The 23,014-nt window shown below is 41.0% G+C and overlaps 1 protein-coding gene across 26 annotated transcripts in view; it reads left to right on the forward strand.

Moving 5' to 3' along the window:
• Nucleotides 1-23,014, forward strand: part of LOC140724813 (band 4.1-like protein 3) — a 187,562-nt gene that overhangs the window by 4,072 nt on the left and 160,476 nt on the right. The gene's annotated exons all lie outside the window — the stretch shown is intronic.

The following is a 23,014-nucleotide window of genomic DNA, read 5'->3' on the forward strand; positions in this document are numbered from 1 at the left end:
CTGCTACGTGTAAAAGAGATCATCTCAGATTGTGGTAGATGGTGGGGAGGGGGGGGGGAATGAGGAAAGCATTGCAAATTGTGAAGGGGGGGGAAAAAGCGCCTGATTTTTGTGCTGACCAAAATGTCATTGTTCAGGCATTTTCGTATCACATTAACTTCTGTCGTTGAGCACTTGCTCTGTTTATTACCAGGATAAGCTGCAACTCAAAAAGCACAAATGATATGTTTTATTTCAGAAATGGGAATTGGGTAAAATTGCCTATATTTAGGAATGAATATGGGTATGCACCGGAGTTTAAGGAAAGTAAGTGCATGCGGCAACTTTCTGCCGTATTGTGGGGGTTGGAGTATAGACTATGACTAGTGGTATGGCCTGATGATGTTTCTGAACACCATTACTGTTCGTCTTGTAAATTTGCTTTAAAGCAGTTAAGCGATTTTTGTTGTGTTTCACTTGTATTTTAATTGGATTAATTTCTATACTAGCAATACATAATTATTTGTTTAGGGACTGGTTTTGTAGCCTATTCTATAACTGTCTGTAAAGTTTCATGTCATTGTGTGCAGCTGAAATCAATTGCACACTCCATTATTCCAAACAGGGTCATCTATAGGAGGGCAAGAAGCACAATGTGGTAATTTTGATTGTCACTCACTTTACAAATGTGCACAATCAGTCAACCTGTATGTCTTGTTTTTTATTAGTCAATAGAATTTAAATATGAACAGGGCATTACTTCACAATAAATCATTTTACATTGTCACACAATTAATCCTTGTTAATGAAGCCCCATATGGCATATAGAATGATGCCTGGCAATGTGTTTTCACATTGAAATGCATTTGATGATTTATGTATAAATAGCAAACAAAATCACTCGAGTTTATATAAAGTTAGTTTTGTCTTTCCTCAAAGACCTGATCAGATATATTGTTGAACAACATAGCTGGGTTTTGAGATATTTTAATTATTTATATCACAATTATTACTTGACACATTTAAGAATCCAGTTTTTCTTTACTCAGCTGTTGTGCAGTGACATTTCGCAAGTTTAAAATGTCTTAGTTAATTTCTAATCTACTACGCAGGATTTATCTATTTTTAAAATCTGAAAATTTAAAAATCTGATCAGCTCCAATATGGGTACTAGCCTCCATAGTATCCAGGACATCTTCAAAGAGCAATGCCTCAGAATGGCAGCATCTCATCATAAGGGCCTCCTATCACTCAGGGCATGCCTCATTCTCAATGCTACCATCAGGAAGGAAGTACAGGAGCCTGAAGACACACACTCAATGATTCAGGAACAGCTTCATCCCCCTCTGCCACTTGAATTTTCCACAATTTCTATGATTTTGCATTCTCTTATTTGAACTGTGCTGGTTTAACTTGCACAGTCCATTGGAATCTACAGTGCTCTGTGTGACACACACATATAATAGAAGGCAGAAACTGTGGCCATGTTTGAATTTAAGTTCTGATAAATACTGAATAATTTACTGTTTATTCATATCGAGGTTGCACATCAAAGTATCTTAACTTTCTGTAAATGAGAGTGTATGGTGACTGAACGATGAAATTTGTTTTTTACCCTGGTGTATACCCAGCTTTGGTTGATTTCTCAAGCTGTGTGCTAATAATTTGTTATAAAGCTATGTTTCCTTGATCTTGTGTATTTCAGAATCGGGCTTATTATCGCTGACTTTGTCCTGTTTTTTTTGTTTTGCAGCAGCAGTTCAGTGCAAAGACAAAAGTTACAGTAGATTACAAAAATAGTGCAAAACAAAAGGAATAACGAAATAGGGATCCAATGGTAGGGTAGTAGCTGTTCCTAAGTCATTCAGGCTCCTGTACTACCTCTCCACTGGTAGAGCCTAGAATTGGGCATGTCCTCATTGGTGAAGGCCCTTAGTGATGGACTCGCCTTCTGAGGCAGCACCTCTTGAAAATGTCTTAAATGGCAGGGTGGGTACTGTCTGCGATGGAGATGGTTGAGTCTACAACCGTCTGCAGCCTCTTCCAATACTGTAGATTGGAGTCTCTGCACCAGGCGGCAATGCATTCAGTTAGAATACACTCCACCGTGCAGCTTTTGAAATTTACAGGAGTCTTTGGTGATACACCAAATCTCCTCAAACCCCACATTATATAGATTGTATCAATGTGTTTGGGGCCCAGAATAAATCCTTTGAGATGCTGACATCCAATAACTTGCAACTACTCACCCTTTTCACTGTGGATCCCTCAAGGGAAACTGCACGTTCTTCAAACCTTTTCCCTCTTCCTGAAGTCCACAGTCGATTCCTTAACCTTGGTGCTGTTGAATGCAAGGTTGTTGTTGCAACACCACTCAGCAGCTGATCCACCTCACTCCTGTGCATCTCCTTGTTGTGGTCTGAGGTTTTACCGACACCAGTGGTGTTTAATCTCAAGTTTCATTATTCCCTCCTTGATCTTTTATTATCTTGTCGAATAACTTTCCAGTGATCGCAGAAAGGATAGAAAATGCACATTTTTAATAAATGGGTGCACGGGGTAAAATTAGGAGATAGAAAGAGTGTTTGATTAGAAAATGGAGTAGAAATTGGTATTATCACTTCATGTGCACTTTGCCACGTCTATATTTATACATTTAAGAATGAACCTTTTTTGACAAATACTCAGTCCAAAAGTGGCTCAAAGAGGGAGTGAAAACGTAGAGAAGCTCAAGACCAAATAGAGATGGGTCAGAGTAATAAAAATCATTAAAAAGTTTTTGACAAGAACAGACCACTCAGCCCAACAAAGCTTGCCAAATTTCTATCACCTAGTGTGTTGACATAACTACGGTGTTTAGGAATAAACACTTCTCGGGCTTCCAGCTGTGTACAGATATCGATTATAACTGATGTTTCGATGACAGACTCTGCCATCTTCATCAGGATGATGCCCGGACATGTCTATTCTGGTGGTATTTATACCCTTGTAGTCCATCCCTCCTGATTGGTTAGTCCTCGTTCAATAAGATTTCCGCTCTCCCACCTTGTTTAAATGGAATTCCAGTTCTTACTCAGAGCGAGACCTACATCTTCATTAAAAAAAATTTTCCTCTAGTTATATTTTAATGACTTCCTTTACCAACAGGTCCCAAAAGCCATTGGCGTGGCACAGTAGTTTTGTGCCATCAAAGTCAGTCCTATTGCCATTGCAAATGCAATGTTCTGTTTCTGCCGATTTCTTCAGATAACCCAAACGGATACACCTCCTATGCTCCTTGATGCAGGTTTCCACTGTGTGTCCCATCTGACCGATATACGCAGTTCTACATTCACAGGGAATCCTGCCAGTCTGAGTCCCAGGTCATCTTTGACTCACGTAAGCTGTGATTTGAACTTCTTCCAGAAACCATGGAAATATAGGGAGGACAGAAACACTACAAGGTGAAGGAAATCAATTGGGCCCTTGAAAGAGCCGATGGAAAACCAGGAGTCCTAACAATGAGGAGGAACCTGTCGCCACTGCCTGCCTTCCCTGTATTTCCACGGTTTCTGGAAGGATCACCAGGATCCTGAAGAAATACCAGATTCATACTGTCCACAAACCCACAAGGAAGCTCAAATCACTGCTTATGCTGGTCAGAGGTGACCTGGGACTCGAGTCGGCTGGTATTTACAGGATTCCCTTTGAATGCGGAGCAGCGTGTATCGGTCAGACTGGATGCACAGTGGAAACAAGCATCAAGAAGCACAGGAGGATTATCTGTTTGGGTTACCTGGAGAAATCAGTGGTAGTAATGGCCATAGCGAGGACTTTGGCACAGAACTACTGCGCCACGCCATTGGCTTTTGGGACCGCCTAGTAAAGGAAGCCATTGAAATAAAACTAGAGGAAAAGAATTTTAGCACCAACAGATACTGGAAATCCAACACACACAAAATGCTGGAGGAACTCAGCAGGGCAGGCAGCATCTATGGAAAAAAGTACTTTAGACGTTTTGTGCCAAAAACCTTCGGCAGGAAAAGAATTTCAACAAAGATTAAGGTCTCGCTGTTAAGTAAGAACTGGAATTCCATTGTAACCATGATGGGGGAGTGGAAACCTGATTGGTTAATCCTTAGTCAATCAGGAGGAATGGACAAAGGTGGTATAAATACCACCAGACTAGACACGCCCAGGCACCTTGCCTGATGATGCAGAGTTTGTCATCGAAACACCACTTATAATCGACACCCATTCCCAGCTGGAAGCCCGAGAAAGGTTTATTCATCATATATGCTGGGAGAGAGCATGAGATCCTTTTTATCGAGTTTAGGTTTTAAAGTTTCCAAGGTCCTACTCTCAGCTACACAACCAGGTACTGTAGTTTGTTCCATGTGTCCACAACTCGCTGAGTAAAGATTCTTCCTGATGTTAGTCTGAAATCTCTCTTTAAACAGTCTCCACCTGTGGTCCCGTGTCCTTGATGAAGGATTAATTATGAAGTGCAGCTGGTACCTGTCTGTCTTCTATTATGTCTCCTCTCATTCTGTCTACTTAGGCTAAAAAGATTTAGTTCTTTCAATCTTTCTTCATAGCTCATACCCTGTAGACCTGGAATGAGTCTTGTCGCCCTTCTCTGAACTCTGTCCAGTGCCTTCACATCCCTCACAGAATATGGAGATCAAAATTGTACACGGTACTCAAGGCATGGCCTCAAGTGCATTATACAACTTAAGGAGAATATCTCGACTTGAACTGCACTGAGCACACTTAATATAAGTGTGGGAAAGGTGCTTGCAGAGGGTGGTAGAAGAATTCTTGTTAGAACTGGGGATGTTTGGAATCTGGTGCATGGTAAAATAAATTGATAGTTGGAGATGGCTTCTTCTTTGGAAGAAAGAGGGGCTCTTATTTGGAAAGAAGCAAGGATAAGAAGTTTGTTGAGGATGTAGTGAAGGAAACAGTACCCTTTTAAACAGTAAAAGAGGGGCAAGCCCCAGTTTTGGGTAATTTTGATTGAACAGTCCATGATAGGTAAAAGTAGTTTCTGCCTGCTGTTGAAATCTAGACCTGCTGTGCTCATACTTGGAGGCCATGTGTTCATCCTTCTTTTGTAAGTTGCTGATCTTCCACTGAAAAAGGAGTTGAGTCCAAATGTGATTGCATGGAACAAACAGAAGAGGGAGAGGGAAGGGTAAATGGTGATGCACTTGCAATTCCGCTGAGAATGGAATTGGATGTTGCCATGTATCGAGAAATAAATATCAGTGAACAGGGCTGTCAGTACGAGTTATCATTTCGGAGGGTGGAGGAGTGTGTTCTTATTTGGGAGAACAGGGTCATTATACTGATCTCCAAAAGCAAAGACTTCAAGACCTTGGTAATTGGGGAAGGGAGAAAAAGTTTATAATAAATTTTCTATAGACAATTTGAGGGCATTAGGTGTTACCCTGGTCAGCAATGCCTACAATCTTGTAAGCAAATTTTTTTAAAAAATTAGGCAGGGAAATGAGTAAATTAAACAGATGTTGTGATTTGGGAGTAGAAAGGGGAGATGCAGAAATATGATTATTCGTAACAGTGAAAATATAAGTAATCACAGTAAAGGCATTATGTACTGGGAACTGATTCCTAACAGTGTACAGTATGATCACTTCCAAGATAGCTAAAACGCTAAATTTAATGGGCTCATTACAATATGTGTAAATAGATGAAATGTTTCCTTTTTTAAAAATGTTGTGTTTATATTTCATTTGTAAAACTACAGGAATTGATCACGTAGTCATTTTGAATTCCTTCGCTCATGATGCTGTGTACCTGCGCATACCTATACTTCTGTATATGACAATAAGCTCTGCTATAGCTTTGACTTAAAAGAATGTATTCCTGAAAATATTTAATTAGAAAAGAATGCAAATTGAAAAGGTTGCGTTGGTTACTTCAGTTCAGCATATTCTTACGGATGGAGAGTCTCATACTATTTTGTTTAATTATGAAAAGTAGCTATGCAAGTGAGACACATACATACCCCAAAATTTGTCTTTTGAATAGAAGTCTGTAAACCAAAAAGCAGTATATATTTCACCATAAACCAATAGATCAGGAAGGGAACAAGAAAATTGTAATTGTTAATAGAAACATAGAAAACCTACAGCACAATATAGGCCCTTCGGCCCACAAAGTTGTGCCAACCGTGCCGCTACCTTAGGAATTACTAGGCTTACACACAGCCCTCTATTTTTCTAAGCTCCATGTACCTATCTAAAAGTGTCTTAAAAGACCCTATCGTATCTGCCTCCACCACCGTTACCGGCAGCCCGTTCCACGCACTCACCACTCTCTGAGTAAAAAAACTTACCTCTGACATCTCCTCTGTACCTACTCCCCAGCACCTTAAATCTGTGTCCTCTTGTGGCAACCATTTCAGCCCCTGGAAAAAGCCTCTGACTATCCACACAATCAATGCTTCTCATCATCCTGTACACCTACATCTTGTTCTTGTTTAACTCTAGGTGAACCATTTTAGAAACAAATTTTAAAGATGTAATCTTGATATAGTAAGCTCATAAGTTGAATTTGAAAGAACGGTCATTTCCTGTTTGTTTTGAATATTATTGATCCATATATTTTGAAAAGCTCTTGTAGTATTTACAGTTCCTTTGTAGAAATGAAGTCTGCACAGCAACCTGCTAGAAGTTGGAATTGACAATATTCTAGAATCTACCAGAGGTAGTGAGGTCACCAAAGTCTAACCAGAAGTGTTTGAAAGATGACTCCTCATTTAGAACGGTACTGGTGCAGCAGTGGACCAACTTGTTCTGCATGTTAATTCCTTAAAATTTCAAGGTCGCGAAAAAGTGTGATTTTTTTTTTGATTGTCCACTAATGCAGAATTATCTTTTAGAAAAGAATGTGCTGTGGAAGGCAATAAATTTTGTTTTCACCTTCAGATTGGAGGGGGGGAAGGGTTGAGGCTTTGCTGCTCTCTGGGGAAGGGGGGGGTGCTTTGGTGTTCTATTTTTCTGCCATTCATTCTTCTGTTTCATGGTGCCTGTGAAGAGTAAGAATTTCAGGTTGTATATTATATACATTCTCTGATATTAAATGGAACTTCTTGTTTTAAAAAAAATAACTAGGCAAATAAGAAAGCATGTAGTCTAGTGAGATCCTGTCATTCGATTAAATAAACTTAAATCAATATCAAACTGTATTTGTGTTTTGAGAATGGTAGGGGCATGACATAGCATCTGAATGTATAGCTTTTTATAGTTTTTAAATTGTTGTGTACAGTCAAGATGGGTTGGTGTTAAGTGGGGTGTTTTTCTACATTGTTGGTTGATACTGAGATTGAGCAGTGAAGGAATAAACATTTCCTCTAATGTTACATCTGTGACAATTGCTTATTCTATTTGGATAGGAGTGAGTGGGAAGTTGGGTTAAGAACTAAATTTTTTTTCATTATCTTTAAATTTAAACTGTTTGAAATCTGTAAATTCTTTTTTAAAAAAGATTTTTTTCCCCCACTCTCTGCTCCTATTTTCATTTATTCCACTCTTAGGGGAGAAAAGTTGGTCACTCCCTATCCTAATCATGTTAATCAGTTCTGGTCAAAAAGGAATTTTGTGCTAAGTTACAAAGTATTTCTGGTATTTTCGGTTTCCTGTGTTCTAGTTTCAATTCATGTGACTGAAGTTGACAGACTCGGTGCGTGCTGAGTTGGCGTGACAATGTGATAATAAAATAGGGATTTCGCATCGTTTATTTCATTTCCGTCAAATTGTCCAGGGCAGATAACAAATTGCACTGGTTTGTCATGGCCTCATGACGTCGGGATTTCTGTGGTTGGAAATTAGGCGCTGGCTTGAATAGCTGCCAGATGTTGCAAACCTTCAGAGAATCCAAAATGGGGAAATGGAAAAGCTCAAAAGGGCTGGTTCAGCGGCTTACAAATAGAGCCACTAGAAATTTGCTAATACTACAGTATTTCCTATTCACTATACAGAGATTTCATCGTTTCATCTACTATCAGTAACAAAGCAATCACAGTATACTGGGTACTTTGAATGAAGGAATCATTTTGTTTTTTAAAGCCTTATTTGTGGTTGTGTGTGCATCTTAGATAATTGGAGTGACTTGATATGAAAATGTTAAAGGCCATTGACTTAAAACATTATAACTCTGTGTGTGTCTTTCTCCCCCCCCCCCTGCCCCCCAGATGCTGCCTGACCTGTTGGGTATTTCCAGCATTTTCTGATTTGTATTTGTTTTCAAAATTGTCTGTAGTTTATTTTGTGTTTCCTGTGTGATTGAAAAGCACTTGTCAACTTTTGGGTAAATATCCACATGTATACACAAACCTTTTTTAACTCCCTCCCTTTGATTATCTTTCCCATTCCTCAACCTCAACTCATAAACATCATCTTTTCACCCCTTCACTCCCAAATCTGTTTCCACCCATCCCATATCAGCATCTATTCCACCCTGTTGCTTTATACTGTCATCCTTTCCTCTTCCCTCTCGGTCCTGATGCAGGGTGTCATCCCAAAACATCAACGTAAATCTTTTGCCTCCATAAATGCTGCATGCCCTAAAGAGCTCTTCTACCATTCTGATTTTGGCAATTTAAAAAATTTTGCTTTTTACACCACATTCCTAAATTCAGCAAATTGAGCATGGCCACTGATCGAGTTCCAGTTGTTTCTTGGCAAAAAAAACAGCTTAAATTCTTCCACTTTGCTGAGACACAAAGCAATGAAGCTTTCTTCTAGAAAATCCACAACATCTAGACACCTCTGTTCTGGTTGACTCTTGCATCCATTCTGGCATTTTGCCTGGCTGATTAAGGTGTATCTCTGTCCAGCAGCTGCCGAGTCAGAAAATCACTGGCACTTGTCATAAAATTTGTTGTCATTGTCCATTCAGAAATCTGATGGCAGAGGAGAAGTTGTTGTTCCTAATACATTGAGTGTGTCTTCAGGCTCCTGTAACTCCTGCTTGATGGTGGCAACGAGAAGAGGGCGTGTCATGGGTGAATGGGGTTCCTTAATGATGGGTGATGCCTTTTTGATGCATCGCACTTTGAAGATGTCCTCTGCTGGGAAAGCTGGTGTCGGTGATGGAGCTGGCTGGTTTTTGCAACTTTCTGCAGCTTTTCCGATCCTGTGCAGTGGTCCCTCCGTACTAGCTACTGTTGAGTTAAATAAGCTGAAGATGCATTTCTAGGGAACTTTTTGGACGAAGAATTTTCCTTGAGCGAAGTTGCAGCACTATTGTTTAACAAGCTTCAGAGATGAGAGCTCAGGGCAGATCTTCTGCCATTCTGCCTTTAAGACTTGTATCAGGTCTTGATGTGGTATTCACATGAAAGGCTGGGTTCCAGGCCTGTTGCTGGTCCAAGTCTCCAGCAGTATCTTCTGCACATCCCTCTGGTGGATAACACCAGGAATCCAGTGCAGTCTTCCATAGGCTTTCCACCTCCAGGAAGCTGCCTGCGGAACTGTCCTTGTTCGAATGAATGGGAGCAATTGGCTCTGAGGGAAAGGCTGAACAGCTATATATGAGTTTCCCTAGTCTAAATTGTTACTTTGAGATTTTTTTTTTCTGTTTTTAAATAACATTTAGAAGTCTATTTTTTAATATCACAAGCCATTTGGCTCAATCCTGCTTTGATAGTTCACAAGTGGGATATTCCCATGGAAAATCACTGGACATCAGTGATTTTCCATGGGAAGCAGGTGCTCCTTGCACTCTGATGCTTTCAGGCATGTAGGAGGTGGCCTCGCTGGGGAAGCCTATAACAGTGACCGTGCAGGAACAAACAGAATGTACCAGGGCAGGCAGCAAGTTTGTGATTTTTGAGACATCTACTCCAACATTATAAACAATGAAAGCTAAAAGGAACACACACAAAGTGCCAGAGGAACTCAGCGGATCAGCATTCACGGAGAGGAATAAACAGTCAGCATTTCAGGCCAAGACCCTTCAAATCTTGTGAAGTAAGATTACACACTAGGGGTGCATGACTAGTTGTGCTGATTTGGAATTACATCAGTTCATTTAAAAATTGTTTTTTTTTTGTATTGCATGTAATCTGTAAGAGACGAGATTGCTTCTTATCAACTGTATTACAAAGTACTTCAGTTCTTTTCAAAATCTGATAGTCAAAGTTGACAAACTGAAGCTCCTTAGGAATGAAACAAAAAAAAATCATCAAATGGTTTGACTAATAAAGTTGTCTGGGAAAGAAATAGAAGGTAGTAGCATGTTATAGAAACTGTGTTGGCGCTTGCACTTAAAATGCAATTGCTGATATTAGGCATGGAAATCTGATGGTCAGAAAAGCAATGAGAAAAATGTATTATTTTGGATGTTGATTGAAAAATAAATGTTGGCAGTAACCTTTTGATAATTCTTTAGTTCTGATTTGAATAACATGGGAGAATCTTGCATCTTAAAATAACTCGTATGGTTACTTATAATGTAGCAAAGCATGCCAGGCTCTTCAGAGGAAAGCGATCAACAAAATCTGACACTTGAAGATGAGGGGAAATTGTGAGGGTGCTCCTGAGGCATACAAAGAGACATGATGTTTATGGAGGATTTAATGTTTAAAGCATTGCTGAGAGAACAGATAGGCTTTCAGTTCAATGTTTCATCTGAATGATTATGCCTTTTATAGCACAACACTCCATCAGTATTGCAGTGGAATGTTAATCTTGTGCTTCAGATGGGAAATTGAACCAAGGGTGAATTTAATCCTCGGATAATTATTTTCTTTTATCACTAGAATGTTTACACATAATTGAAATGATAACTGTTCCCTGTGATAAATAATCCTTGGTACCATATCAAACGCGTTTATTATTGTGCTTTGCCATGAAAATATAAGGTAATTATTGACTTGAGATCAGTTTAAGAATATGCAGAATTTGAATAGTGACTGCGTTTTATCCAGAGAAGTATCACAGAATAGGTAACAGCATCCAACGAAGATTATGTTAACTGTAATGATGCCTTGATTTACTTGTTACATGTTTTCTTTCAGAAGCAGGTTTAATGTCACCAGCACACGTCATGAAATTTGTTAAATTTGCAGCAGCAGTACAATGCAATGCATGAAAATAGACAGGAATAAACTGTGAATTACGGTCAATATGTATATATTGAAATTAGATGAATAGTGCAAAAATAGGAAATTTTAAAAAGTAGTGAGTGTTCATAGGTTCAATGTCCATTCAGAAATCAGACGGCAGAGGGGAAGAAGCTGTTCCTGAATTGCTTCAGGCTTCTGTACCTCCTTCCTGATGGTAGCAGTGGCATGCCCTGGGGGGTGGGAGTCCTTAATAATGGATGCTGCCTTTCTGAGGCACTGCTCCTTGAAGGTATCTTGGATAGTACAGAGATAGCACCCATGCTCTGCAGCTTGCTTCGATCTTCTGCAGAAGCTCTCCCCTCCCCTCCCCTCCCCCCCCCCCCCCCCCCCATGCCAGATGGTGATGCAGCCAGTTAGAATGTTCTCCATGGTACATCTGTAGAAAACTGCGAGTGTTTTTGGTAACATACCAACTCTCCACAAACTCCTAGTGAAGTTTAGCTGCTGTCTAACGTTCAGTGTTTTCAAATTCTGGGTCACAATCATAACTGCAAAGCATCTCTTTCTTTTCATTGTCAACCTCTTTTGAGTTGTACTGAGCATGGTGATGTGTTTCTTGCAGTTTATGTGTGTTTGCTTTGTTGATGTGTGATTCTGTATGTGACACATCAGCTACTAATCCTGTCAAGATTGCTCCAAATTGGATCAGAACACCATCTTTGGTCAACCTCGCTTGGCGTCTTGAATTCTGAGAACTGCTATAAGCCCCTTAAGCCATTCTTCTGAGCTCCTTATGCAGATGGCAAGCTGCACATGAATGGATAATTTTAGAAAATTTATGTCTATATTCAGCTCCAGGATCTTGTGGACATCTGGAAGCTTATAACACAGTGTAAACATTTTTGTGTACTTTCTTCAGTTTTCGGTTAATAACAGTCACAGTGAAAGCAGAGATGATGTTGACACCAGAAAATCTGGCTACTTGGTAACTTATTAACAATGCATGAATAGTGCAAAAAATATAAGTAATTATTTAAGTGGTCATTTAAGTAATGGAACTTAGGCCCTTACAGAAGTCATGAAACACTACCTAAAAAAAAAAAATTAAAAATCGAGATTCAAAATAAAATTTCTATGAGAAAGTTCAAAGTAAATTTATTATCAAAGTACATGTATGTCACTATATACAACCCTGACATTGTTTTCTTGTGGGCCTATTTGGTAAAGCCAAGGACCATACTGGAATTAATAACAACACTGGACTAAGGACCAATGTGCAAAAGATGAGAAACTGTAAAAATACAAAAGAGAGAAAAACCCAATAGTAATAAATAAATAAGCAATAAATATTGAGGGTGTGAGACGAACAGATTTTGAGAGTGAGTCCATTGGTTGTGGGAAGAATTCAGTGATGGGGCAAGTGAAGTTGGAGAAAGTTATCCCCACTGGTCCAAGACCCTGATGGCTGAGGGGCAGTAACTGGTCCTGAACCTAATAGAGAGACTCCTGAGGCTCCTGTACATTCTTCCTGATGGCAGCAGCGAGAAGCAAGCATGACCTGGCTGGTGGGTGGTCCCTGCTTATAGATGCTGCTTTCCTGAAAGAGTGCTCCATGTAGATGTGCTCAGTGGCGGGGAGGGCTCTACTTGTGATGGACTGGGCTGTATCCACTACATTTTGTAGTATTTTCCATTCAAGGGCATTGGTGTTTCCATACCAGGCTGTGATGCAACCAATCAATACACTCTTCACCACACATCTATAGAAGTTTGTCAAAGTATTAGGTGTCATGCCAAACCTTTGCAAACTTCCGAGGAAGCAGAGGTGCTGCCGTGCTTTCTTGGTAATTTCACTTGCGTGCTGGGCCCAGCAGAATCCTCTGAAATAACAACGAGGAATTTAAAGTTGCTGGTCCTTTCCACCTTTGAACCCTGATGAGGACTGGCTCATGGACCTCTGGTTTCCTCTTCCTGAAGTCAATAATCAGCTCCTTGGTCTTGCTGACATCGAGTGAGAGGTTGTTGTTGTGGCACCACTCGGACGGATTTTCAATTTCCTTCCTATATGCAGATTTTCTTTTGAATCAGCCAATGACCGTGATGTTGTCAACAAACTTAAATATGGCATTGGAGCTGTGCTTAGTCATGCAGTTATAAGTATAAAGCGAGTAGAGCAGGGGGCTAAGCACACAGCCTCGTGGTGCACCTGTGCTGATGGAGATTGTGGAGGAGATGTTGTTGCCAATCCAAACTGACTGGGGTCTGCAAGTGAGGGAATCGAGGATCCAGTTGCACAGGGAAGCATTGCAAGGAAAAGATGTAGATGAAACCTTTTTGTTTAGATTTGCCTTGCTTGTTGCCTTCACTGATAATATGCATTCACATGATGGGAAGTCATAAAACAGACTGTTTTAGGAACACAGCCCTGGCGTAACACAGGAGTCACCTGTAATTGCTAGTATTGTAGACCGAGCATTGTCAAATTTAAGTGGTGCATCAGTATCATCCATTTTCACACAAGGTTACAGCTAACATTCATGAAAATTGTTTGCTCAGGAGATATTTGAGTCAAGGTCAGATTATAGTAGACTTGAGTTTAAATCCCTTTGATTACTTCACTACTTTGCAAATACTCTAATAATGTTATCTGTGGAAGCTTTTAAAAAGCCGATTAACATTATCAACTATGGGGTACGAACCAAAGAAATTTGCATTGATAATGTTGCATTAACATGTAAGGTCAGTCACCCTGGCCCTTATCCAATGTTCACAGATGTGAAGTGTCACCAATTAAACAAGAATGGCAAACTTGATTTACCAAGGGAGATTTATCCATCATATTGACTCTTCCAGTAAACATTGTTCGGCTGTATTGGGACATAGTATTTTTCATATACATCATGCCCCAAACATTATCCATTTTCTAGCTATGAAGGGCTGGGCTTAAGTAGGCAGTGGTTTACCTCCTGATGCCGTGTCCTAACTCAGAGTCATCAATCATAAATGCAAGAATTTCTGCAGATGCTGGAAATCCACAGCGACACACACAAAATGCTGGAGGAACACAGCAGGCCAGGCAGCATCTATGGAAAAAGCAGTTGATGTTTCAGGCCATGACCTGTCTTCAGGACTTGAAAGGAAGGGAAAGAATTAAAGGAGGGGAGGGAAAGAAGATAGATTAAAGGTGATAGGTGAAACCAGGTGGGTAGGAAATGTAAAGAGCTGGAGAGGAAAGAATCTAATGGGAGAGGAGAGTGGACCATGGGAGAAAGGGAAGAAGGGGACCCAGTGTGAAGTGACAGGGAGGTGAGAAAAGGTGAGGGGCGAGAGTGGGGAATAGAAGAAGAGGCGATGGGGAAGGATTTTTTTGGTAGAAGGAGAAATTGTAATTCGTGCCTTCGGGTTGGATGCTACCCAGATGAATATAAAGTGTTGCTCCTCCAACCTGACAGTGGCCTCATCATGGCACAAGAGGAGGCCATGGACTGACATATCGGAACAGGAATGAGAAATGGAATTAAATTGTTTGTCCACGAATTCATTCCACTTTTGGCGCGTGGAGTGGAGGTGCTCGATGAAGTGGTCCCCCAATACCTTTCTCCCTCTTCTCCCTCACCCCCTTCCCCCTATGGATGCTGTTCCTCCAGTAGATTTTTTTTTGTTACCGTGGTAACATAGTTGCCTCTATTCTGTTCTTGATATTTTCAGTGGTCCCAGTGATGATCTGAATTTGGCTTTAATCTGTGGATCAAGAAAATCAGCATCCTGTGTGTGTTCATGATGCGTAGAGGATTTTTCTTTAAAAGCATGATCAGATTCATTTTGGTTTTCACAATGTACATTGAAACATACAGTGAAATGCATTGTTTGCATTAAAGAGTCTGAGGATATGCAGGAGGCAGCCCACAAGTGTCGCAATGCATCCAGTGCCAACGTGGCAGGTCCATGACTCTCTAATGCTTTACCAACCCGTGCATCTTTGGGATGTATGAGGGAACAGGACCACTCCGAGGTTGTGGGGAGAACGTAAAAACTCCTTACAGACGGCAGCAGGAATTGATCACAATCGCTGCCGCTGTAAAGCGTTGTGCTGACCGGGCACCATTCAACTCCCATTTCTTTTGTTCTGGGTTTACAGTTAACGTGTTCCTGCAGGTGGTTGAAGGAATGGAAGAATAGGTATTCTCTCTCAACACCGGCTCCTGCCAGCCCACTGATATTACTGCTAAACGCATTGAAGTCTGCAATATAAAGGTTAGCTGCACCCTTATTCAGTGAGATCCTTGACTTCTGTATGGTTTGCTTTTCAGTGGCACATATACCATCATTGTGTTTGGCCAGAATAATATCTCCAACTTCCACACATCCCTTGAGTGTATGCACATTCCTTGACATTGTAAATGTTCCTGTCTGTCTAGAAATGATCCATACACTATGATTCCCATGACCTCTTTCATGCTTGGTTTTAAACAATATCACCAGAATTGACCACAAATAATTGGGAGATGGTACTATGTCAGGAGTGGGAATCCTGCTGCAGATCATTAGCCAACTGATGAAACAGAGCAGGTGTGAGACAGTTCTTTGCACTAAAGATTTCAGATTAAAATTTAAAGATCTCTGGTTGAGTGGATTTATTGAACTCTGTCTGAACCTCGTGAGGGTTTTCCTTCCCCAAAACATATTTTATTCGTAGATCATCATCCATCATACAAGCCACATAACACAAATATTTTAAGCATATGGGAAGAGGTACAGAAGCTTGAAAGCACACACAAAAAGATTCAGGAACAGCTTCTTCCCCTCTGCCATTTGATTTCTGAATGGACATTGAACCTATGAACACTATCCCACTACTTTTTCATTTCTATTTTTTCCACTAATTTAATTTAACAATATTTTCTGTAATTCAGCTTTTCTCTAATATTATGTATTGCATTGTACTGACGCTGCAAAGCTAACAGATTTCACCACGTATGCAGGTGATAGTAAACCTGATTCTGATATCAACATGACAGGGGCTTTTCTTTCTTGAACATGTGCTGTGTGCCTTTAAACTGTGGCCTTGCCCCTAGAACTTGCGTGGCAGTATTCCTTGGCATGTAGTCGTCAGTCTGTAATATTTAGTCCTGGTCACTGAAAGACCAGGTTCTGAGCAGAGCCAAGTGTGTTTTTCATAGAGAAGACGTTCCTTCATTAGCAGTCCGTGTTTCTCTCAGTGTGACGCCCGTGTAACGGGATTGTGTGCAGCCGTATGGGATGAGTCTTGACAAAGATCACTGCTCTACTTCTCAGATCTCCCTGCCAAGTCTGCAGGGAGTTGAATAAAATGTCTCAACCAGACTGTAGTCATCTCAGGGGTGGCTTGTGGTGATCCAGCTGGCATCAGCATGAGAGCCACATTGGGTATGTTTCTTAGCGATTTGCCTCACCGAGGACCGAGATGCGCACCTTGGTTGGTTGAGAGCATGATCCAAGGAGCAGTCAATGTATTTATGAGTCAACTGTTGCTGCTTTTCAGCTTGGGCATCAGTATCCATTTACTGCTGTCACAGGTACCAAGATACCATGAAAAGCTTGTCTTGCACACAGATCAGATCATTCCACGGTGCATTGAGCTTGACTAAGGTAAAACAAAAACAATGCAGAATAAAGTGTAAAAACTATTGAAAAGTGCAGTGCAAATAAATGATAAAGTGCAAGGTCATGAAAAGATAAATGGTGAGTGCAAGAGTCTGTTTTATTGTACAAGTGGTACGTTCCAGATGTCTGATAATGGTGAGGTAGAAGCTGTCCTTCAGTCGGGTGGTACGTGTTTTCAGGCTTTTCTATCTTCTGGAGAGAGCGAGAGAGAGAGAGAGAGAGAAAGAAAAAAAGAAAAAAAAATTTACCAGGGCACATGAGATCTTCGGTTATGCCGGCTGCTTTACTGAGGCAGAGACAGTGCAGGCAAAGTCCAGAGAGGGGAGGCTGACTTGGGTCACGGGCAGATATTCTGTGGCAGAGGAACTGCTTCTACCTCACAGATGTCAGCTGTCGCCTGATGTATAGAAATATTGCTGCCTTCTGGTTAGATCAGATGTCAGTCTGCACATGAGGCTGCTTAACAAAATCAGAGCCCATGGTATTACGGGAAAGGTACTGGAATGGAGAGAAGATAGGCTGACTGGCGGGAGGCAAAGAGTAGGAATAAAGAGGGCCTTTTCTGGTTGGCTGCCAGTGACTAGTGGTGTGCCGCAGGGGTCAGGTTTGGGACCACTTCTTTTCACATTATATGTCAATGATGTGGATGATGGAATTGATGGCTTTGTGGCCAAGCTTGCGGATGATACGAAGGTGAGTGGGAGGGCAGGTAGTGCTGAGGAAGCAGGGTGTTTGCAGAAGGACATAGACAGATGGGGGAATGGGCAACAAAATGGCAGATTGCCACGCACTTCCCTATAATGTCATGTTGGAGTTCTTGTGCAGAATTCCCTGAAGGTTAATTTGCAGGTCGAGTCAGTGGTAAGGAAGGCAAATGCAATGTTGGCAGTCATTTTCAAGAGGACTAGAATAAAAAAAAAGCAGAATGTAATGCTGAGGCTTTATAAGGTGTGGGTCAGACCACACTTGGGGTATTGTGATCAGTTTTTGACCCCTTATCAAAGAAAAGATGTGCTGACATTGGGAAGGGTCCAGCAGAGGTTCATAAGTGGTCCCAGGAATGAAAGAATTGACATGGGGGAGTGTTTGATGGCTATGGGCTTGTACTTGCTGGAATTTAGAAGAATGGGGGAGGGGAGGATCTCATTGAAACCTATTGAATATTGAAAGGTCTGGATAGAGTGGATGTAGAGAGGATGTTTTCTATAGTGGGGGAATCTAGGGCCAGAGGGCACAGCATCAGAACTGAGGGGTGTTCATTCAGGACAGAAATGGGAAAATTTTGCTTAAGCCTGAATCTGTGGAATTCTTTGCCACAAATGGGTGTGCAGACCAAGTCACTGGATATATCTAAGGCGGAAGCTGAATAAGTTCTTGATTAATCAGGATTATGGGGAGAAGGCAGGAGAATTAGGTTGAGAGGGTAAATCAGCCATGATGGAAATGTCAGAGCAGACTCATTGGGCTGAATAGCCTAGTTCTTTTGGCAAACTCGAGGAAATCTGCAGATGCTGGAAATTCAAGCAACACACACAAAATGCTGGTGGAATGCAGCAGGCCAGGCAGCTCCCGGTGTGTATATATTGGTGAGTCTCCCGGTGTGGCCTTTTATAGGTGAGCTCCCGGTGTGGCCTTTTATATATTGGTGAGACCCGACGCTGGGAGACCGTTTCACTGAACACCTACGCTCTGTCCACCAGAGAAAGCAGGATCTCCCAGTGCCCACACATTTTAATTCCACATCCCATTCTCATTCTGATATGTCTATCCATGGCCTCCTCTACTGTCAAGATGAAGCCATACTCAAGTTGGAGGAACAACACCTTATATACCGGCTGGGTAGCCTCCAACCTGATGGCATGAACATTGACTTCTCTAACTTCCGTTAATGCCCCTCCTCCCCTTCTTGCCCCATCCCTGATATATTTAGGTTTTTTTTCCTGTCTCTGCCCATCACTCTGCCTGCTCTCCATCTCCCTCTGGTGCTCCCCTCCCCCTTTCTTTCTCCCTAGGCCTCCCGTCCCATGATCCTTTCCCTTCTCTAGCTCTGTATCCCTTTTGCCAATCATCTGTCTGGCTCTCAGCTTCACCCCACCCCCTCTGGTCTTCTCCTATCATTTCGCATTTTCCCCTCACCCTCCTACTTTCAAATCTCTTACGAATCAAAGCACAAAAATACAACTGCAGATGCTGTGGATCAAAGAATACGTACACAACGCTGGAAGAACATTGAATTCTCCAATTTCCGGTCATTCCCTCCCCCTCCCCCTCCCCCTCCCCCTATCCCAGGTCCCTCTCTGCCTCTCTCCCCTTTCAACTTTTTGCTCCTTTATCTCTACAGTTCTTTCATGCTTATCCCCTCCCCCCTTTATCTTTCCTCTGATTGGTTTTCCACCTGGCGCCTCTAGCCCTTCCCCCTCCCCATCTCTATTACTGGGCTTTGGCCCTCTCTTCCCCCCCATTCCTGATGGAAAGTCTCGGCCCGAAACGTTGGCTACTCTTTTCTCACGGATGCTGCCTGACCTGCTGAGTTATTCCAGCATTGTGTACGTATTCTTTGATCCACAGCATCTGCAGTTGTATTTTTGTGTTCAAGTCTCTTACTATCTTTCCTTTCAGTTAGTCCTGACGAAGGGTCTCGGCCCAAAACGTCGACAGCGCTTCTCCCTGTAGATGCTGCCTGACCTGCTGCGTTCCACCAGCATTTTGTGTGTGTAGCCTAATTCTTTTTCTAGGTCTTATAGTCTTATGCAGGTTGACAAGAATTTCAAAAGCCAAATTGGGAAATGCAGAATGCACTCAGCAGCTCAAAGCTGCATCAGTAGTGAGCAAACCAAAGTTAAAGCAGCTTGAGTTTTCCATGGGGAACCAGAGTGGATCAAAACAAACAAAAACAAAGAAAATCTTTGCTCACTCTGACTTGTGCTTTGTTCCCTTCACCAATTCCAGTTTTCTGAACTGCTGTGAACATGTTCAGCTAGTCCAGGATTTGCACCAGGAGGTAGATCAGCAGGGTGAAGCTGAAGCGATCAGGGTTAGTGGTTAGGGAATTGAATCCAGTTGTTGTGTAGGTGCACTCAGTACTGTAATGGCACAGCTTTCTCAAGCAAATCATTTATGACTTGGATGGATTTTTACGAAGTGTGAAAAAGCTGAAATTGTGTCTTATCGTCCTTCAACAGTTGCCACTCATGCAAACGTATTTCTAATTTTGATCTGCAATTCACATAAATTTAAAATTCATAACCTCCACAGTGAGATAAATAGTATAGAAAATTGAAAATATAATAGATGCTCTTATGCTGGTAAATCCATTGCAGATGAAAGAAAGCAATATTGTAGAGCAGCATGGACTGTATTTTGCTATTGAAGCAGGAAGAAAAACTTGAAACCAGTAAACACATTGAACATGAAACTACAGTACTATGCAAAAGTCATATGCACATGTAAAGTGCAGATGCTTTCAAAAATAATAAAATGAAAAATTTTTAAATATAGTAAGAATTTCTGTAGATAGCAGTAAACAGTATAAGACTAACTGAAACCAATATTGGTGTGCCCAGCCTTTGCTTTTAAAACGGCAATTCTCTTAGGTACACTGTCATGCAGTTTTATAAGAAAAGTGGCTGGTATTATTCCAAGCAACTTGGAGAACTTGCCACAGTTTTGCTGCAGACTTTGGTTGCCTCACTTGCTTCTGTCTCTCCATGTAATCCCAGACATCTAAAAACTTTAAAGGTGTTGAAGATTTTTGAACAGTACTGCATATTTTTATTTTTTCTTACAACATTGCCTATTTTTTAATCTCTATTTCACCTTCAGTTTATACTCATTGTTTTTTAAATCTGTCTTAATGTAGTTTCCTATTGTGTTATGTTTCTCTGTAGGGTGCCTAAAATTTAATGTGATATTCATGGATTAGTTCACAACCTTTGTCATCATACAACTGAATGGATTTGATATCTAAGCAAATATTAAGAGCACCCATGGCATTTGGACAAATAGAACCAATAGGAGCCATACTTAAATTAGAAATGCCAAGGGGTTACTGGCGATGCAAACTAAATTCTGCCTAGTCAGTTGTATGCTTCTTTCTACCTATTTTGGAAAGCCTTGTGTGGTGGTCTTTTAAAGCAAAAGGTGAATAAATTCTAATGTATTAATGCAGCCTTTCAAGTGAAAATGGTCCATTTCTCCCACCCCCCTCTCTTTTTCCATCCCTCATTCCAGTTCCCCCTTTTACCCCTCCTCACTTGCCCATCTCTTCCTTCTGGTGCTCCTCCGCCTTTCCTTTCATTTATGGTCCACTGTCATTTCCTATTCGATTCCTCATTCTTCAGCTCTTTACCTCTTTCATCTATCACCTCCCAGTTTCTTTATTCCCCACCTCACCTGAGCTTACCTACGATGTGCCAACTTGCACCCCTTCCCTTCCCCCCCTACCTTCTTAGTCCAGCTTCTGCTCTCTTCCTTTCCAATCTTGATGTAGGGTCTTGATCTCAACCATCGACGGTTTATTCCCCAGGAGATGCTGCCTGACACGCTAAGTCTTGCAGCATCTGCACAATCTTGTGTTTATGATCTAGCTAGTTTCTGGAGGGGAAGTGATCGGTCATGATATCAACTGAGGATATTTTATACAGTTGAAGGTATGGCTTTCCATGCTGTTGTAAAGCCAACTTGAATGTTTGAGCACTGATCCATTTGATCAGATGTTTACTTTGCATGAATGTTCAGTTTTACGGATGGGTGTGTCTGAATGCTCATGTTTTCAATAGCCCGAGAAAGGACTTCAGTTGCTATGTTTGGCTCCAAACACATGCAAGAAATTACCGTGAACACTCCACCGAATTAGTGGATGTGTGATGTCTGCTGCTACTGTTACGGATTCAGCAACAATAAATATATAAGTGAGACAGGGTTTTTAATAACAAATAAAACATTTATTAAACACTGAAAAACAAACCCCCAAAAGTAAACAAACAACTAACGTAACTGGAAATCAACTGCTGTGCGGCAGCTTAAACAGTTCTTAAAGGAATAAAGCGAAAACAGTTTTTAAAGCGATGTTGCAAAAACAGTTCTTCAAAATAGTACTGCAAAAGTTCAAAATGCTTACAGTCCATTAAAGGAGAGACTTTTTAGACGATGTAAATTCTCTCTCATGTCGTGTTGCTGCGGTTCCCAGTCGAACTATACTTTTCCCGGAGAATTTACGAAGATGAAAATGAAACGGCTTAAAGACACTGACCTCCTTTACAAAACTGTACCCAACCCTTTCTGCTATTATTTGCAGGGGTTAAATGGGCACAGCCAACGAATTCCTTCCGAATGAGGATCAAACAAAGTCAAACCTATTTCACCGTCGAAATCGACTTTCCTTGATCTTTTAACTCCCGAACTCCGATCTTCACTCTCCACTGATTTTTAACTGGCAGTATTATAAAGAAACTGCTGGCAATGACCTTTTAAACTTTAGGCAGTAAATAAAACTCCATCTTTCAACCAAACTGCGTCATAATATTGGACCACGTAGTGGCATGGAGTCAAAATGGCAAATCCAGCCACGAACTGCCCCTCCTCACAGGGAGGGGTCCTCCTGTGTTAAAAAAAACCTGTCACATGACCTCTACTGGCAGGAAAATGACGTCACTCCACCATCACAAGACCATTACCTTAAGTTCAGTATAGCTTCAACACCACTGTCACGTGAGAAGTACAAGATACCCACGGATACGTAACACTACCCATTCAATATTGGTTGAGTTCATTTGTCAACCAGCTGACTGTGAACGGACAGGAATCTGACTGCATGTCTCTCAACATTCCTTAATATTTTTCAGCAAATTTGTTTTAATTCATTTAATCAAGTTATGTGGTTGAAGGTCAATTTGTATTTGGCAAATACTTAATGGTATGTTCCATTTTATTCAGCTCCTAACTTACCATTAAATTTTGGCTAAAATTTGCCATGTTATTGTTGAAGAAAAGTAGGTTTTAATGATGTTGCTGACATTGGGTTTCTGAAGCTGATAAATAACTTGGTCTATAATGACTTTTATCACCTCTTTTACAGCATCTGAAATGGAGATGCAGGGAAATTCAAAAATAATCTGTACTTATTCATGATAAAATCTCTGAAGGATTTCCTAAGGAGAGATGTTGGGAGAAAGTAATATTCACTGGACATTACTCAAAGTTGTATTAGGACATGTATGAGGCAGGTTGAAAGATGTGACGTGCTTTGAAAGAACTCATTTCTTTGGACATATGGCTCCCATAGCATTCTATCAGTGAAATGATTTTCTTGATGGAGTGT

The sequence above is a fragment of the Hemitrygon akajei genome, chromosome 1 (genome assembly GCF_048418815.1).
Source record: "Hemitrygon akajei chromosome 1, sHemAka1.3, whole genome shotgun sequence".
In the NCBI taxonomy this organism is placed as follows: domain Eukaryota; kingdom Metazoa; phylum Chordata; class Chondrichthyes; order Myliobatiformes; family Dasyatidae; genus Hemitrygon; species Hemitrygon akajei.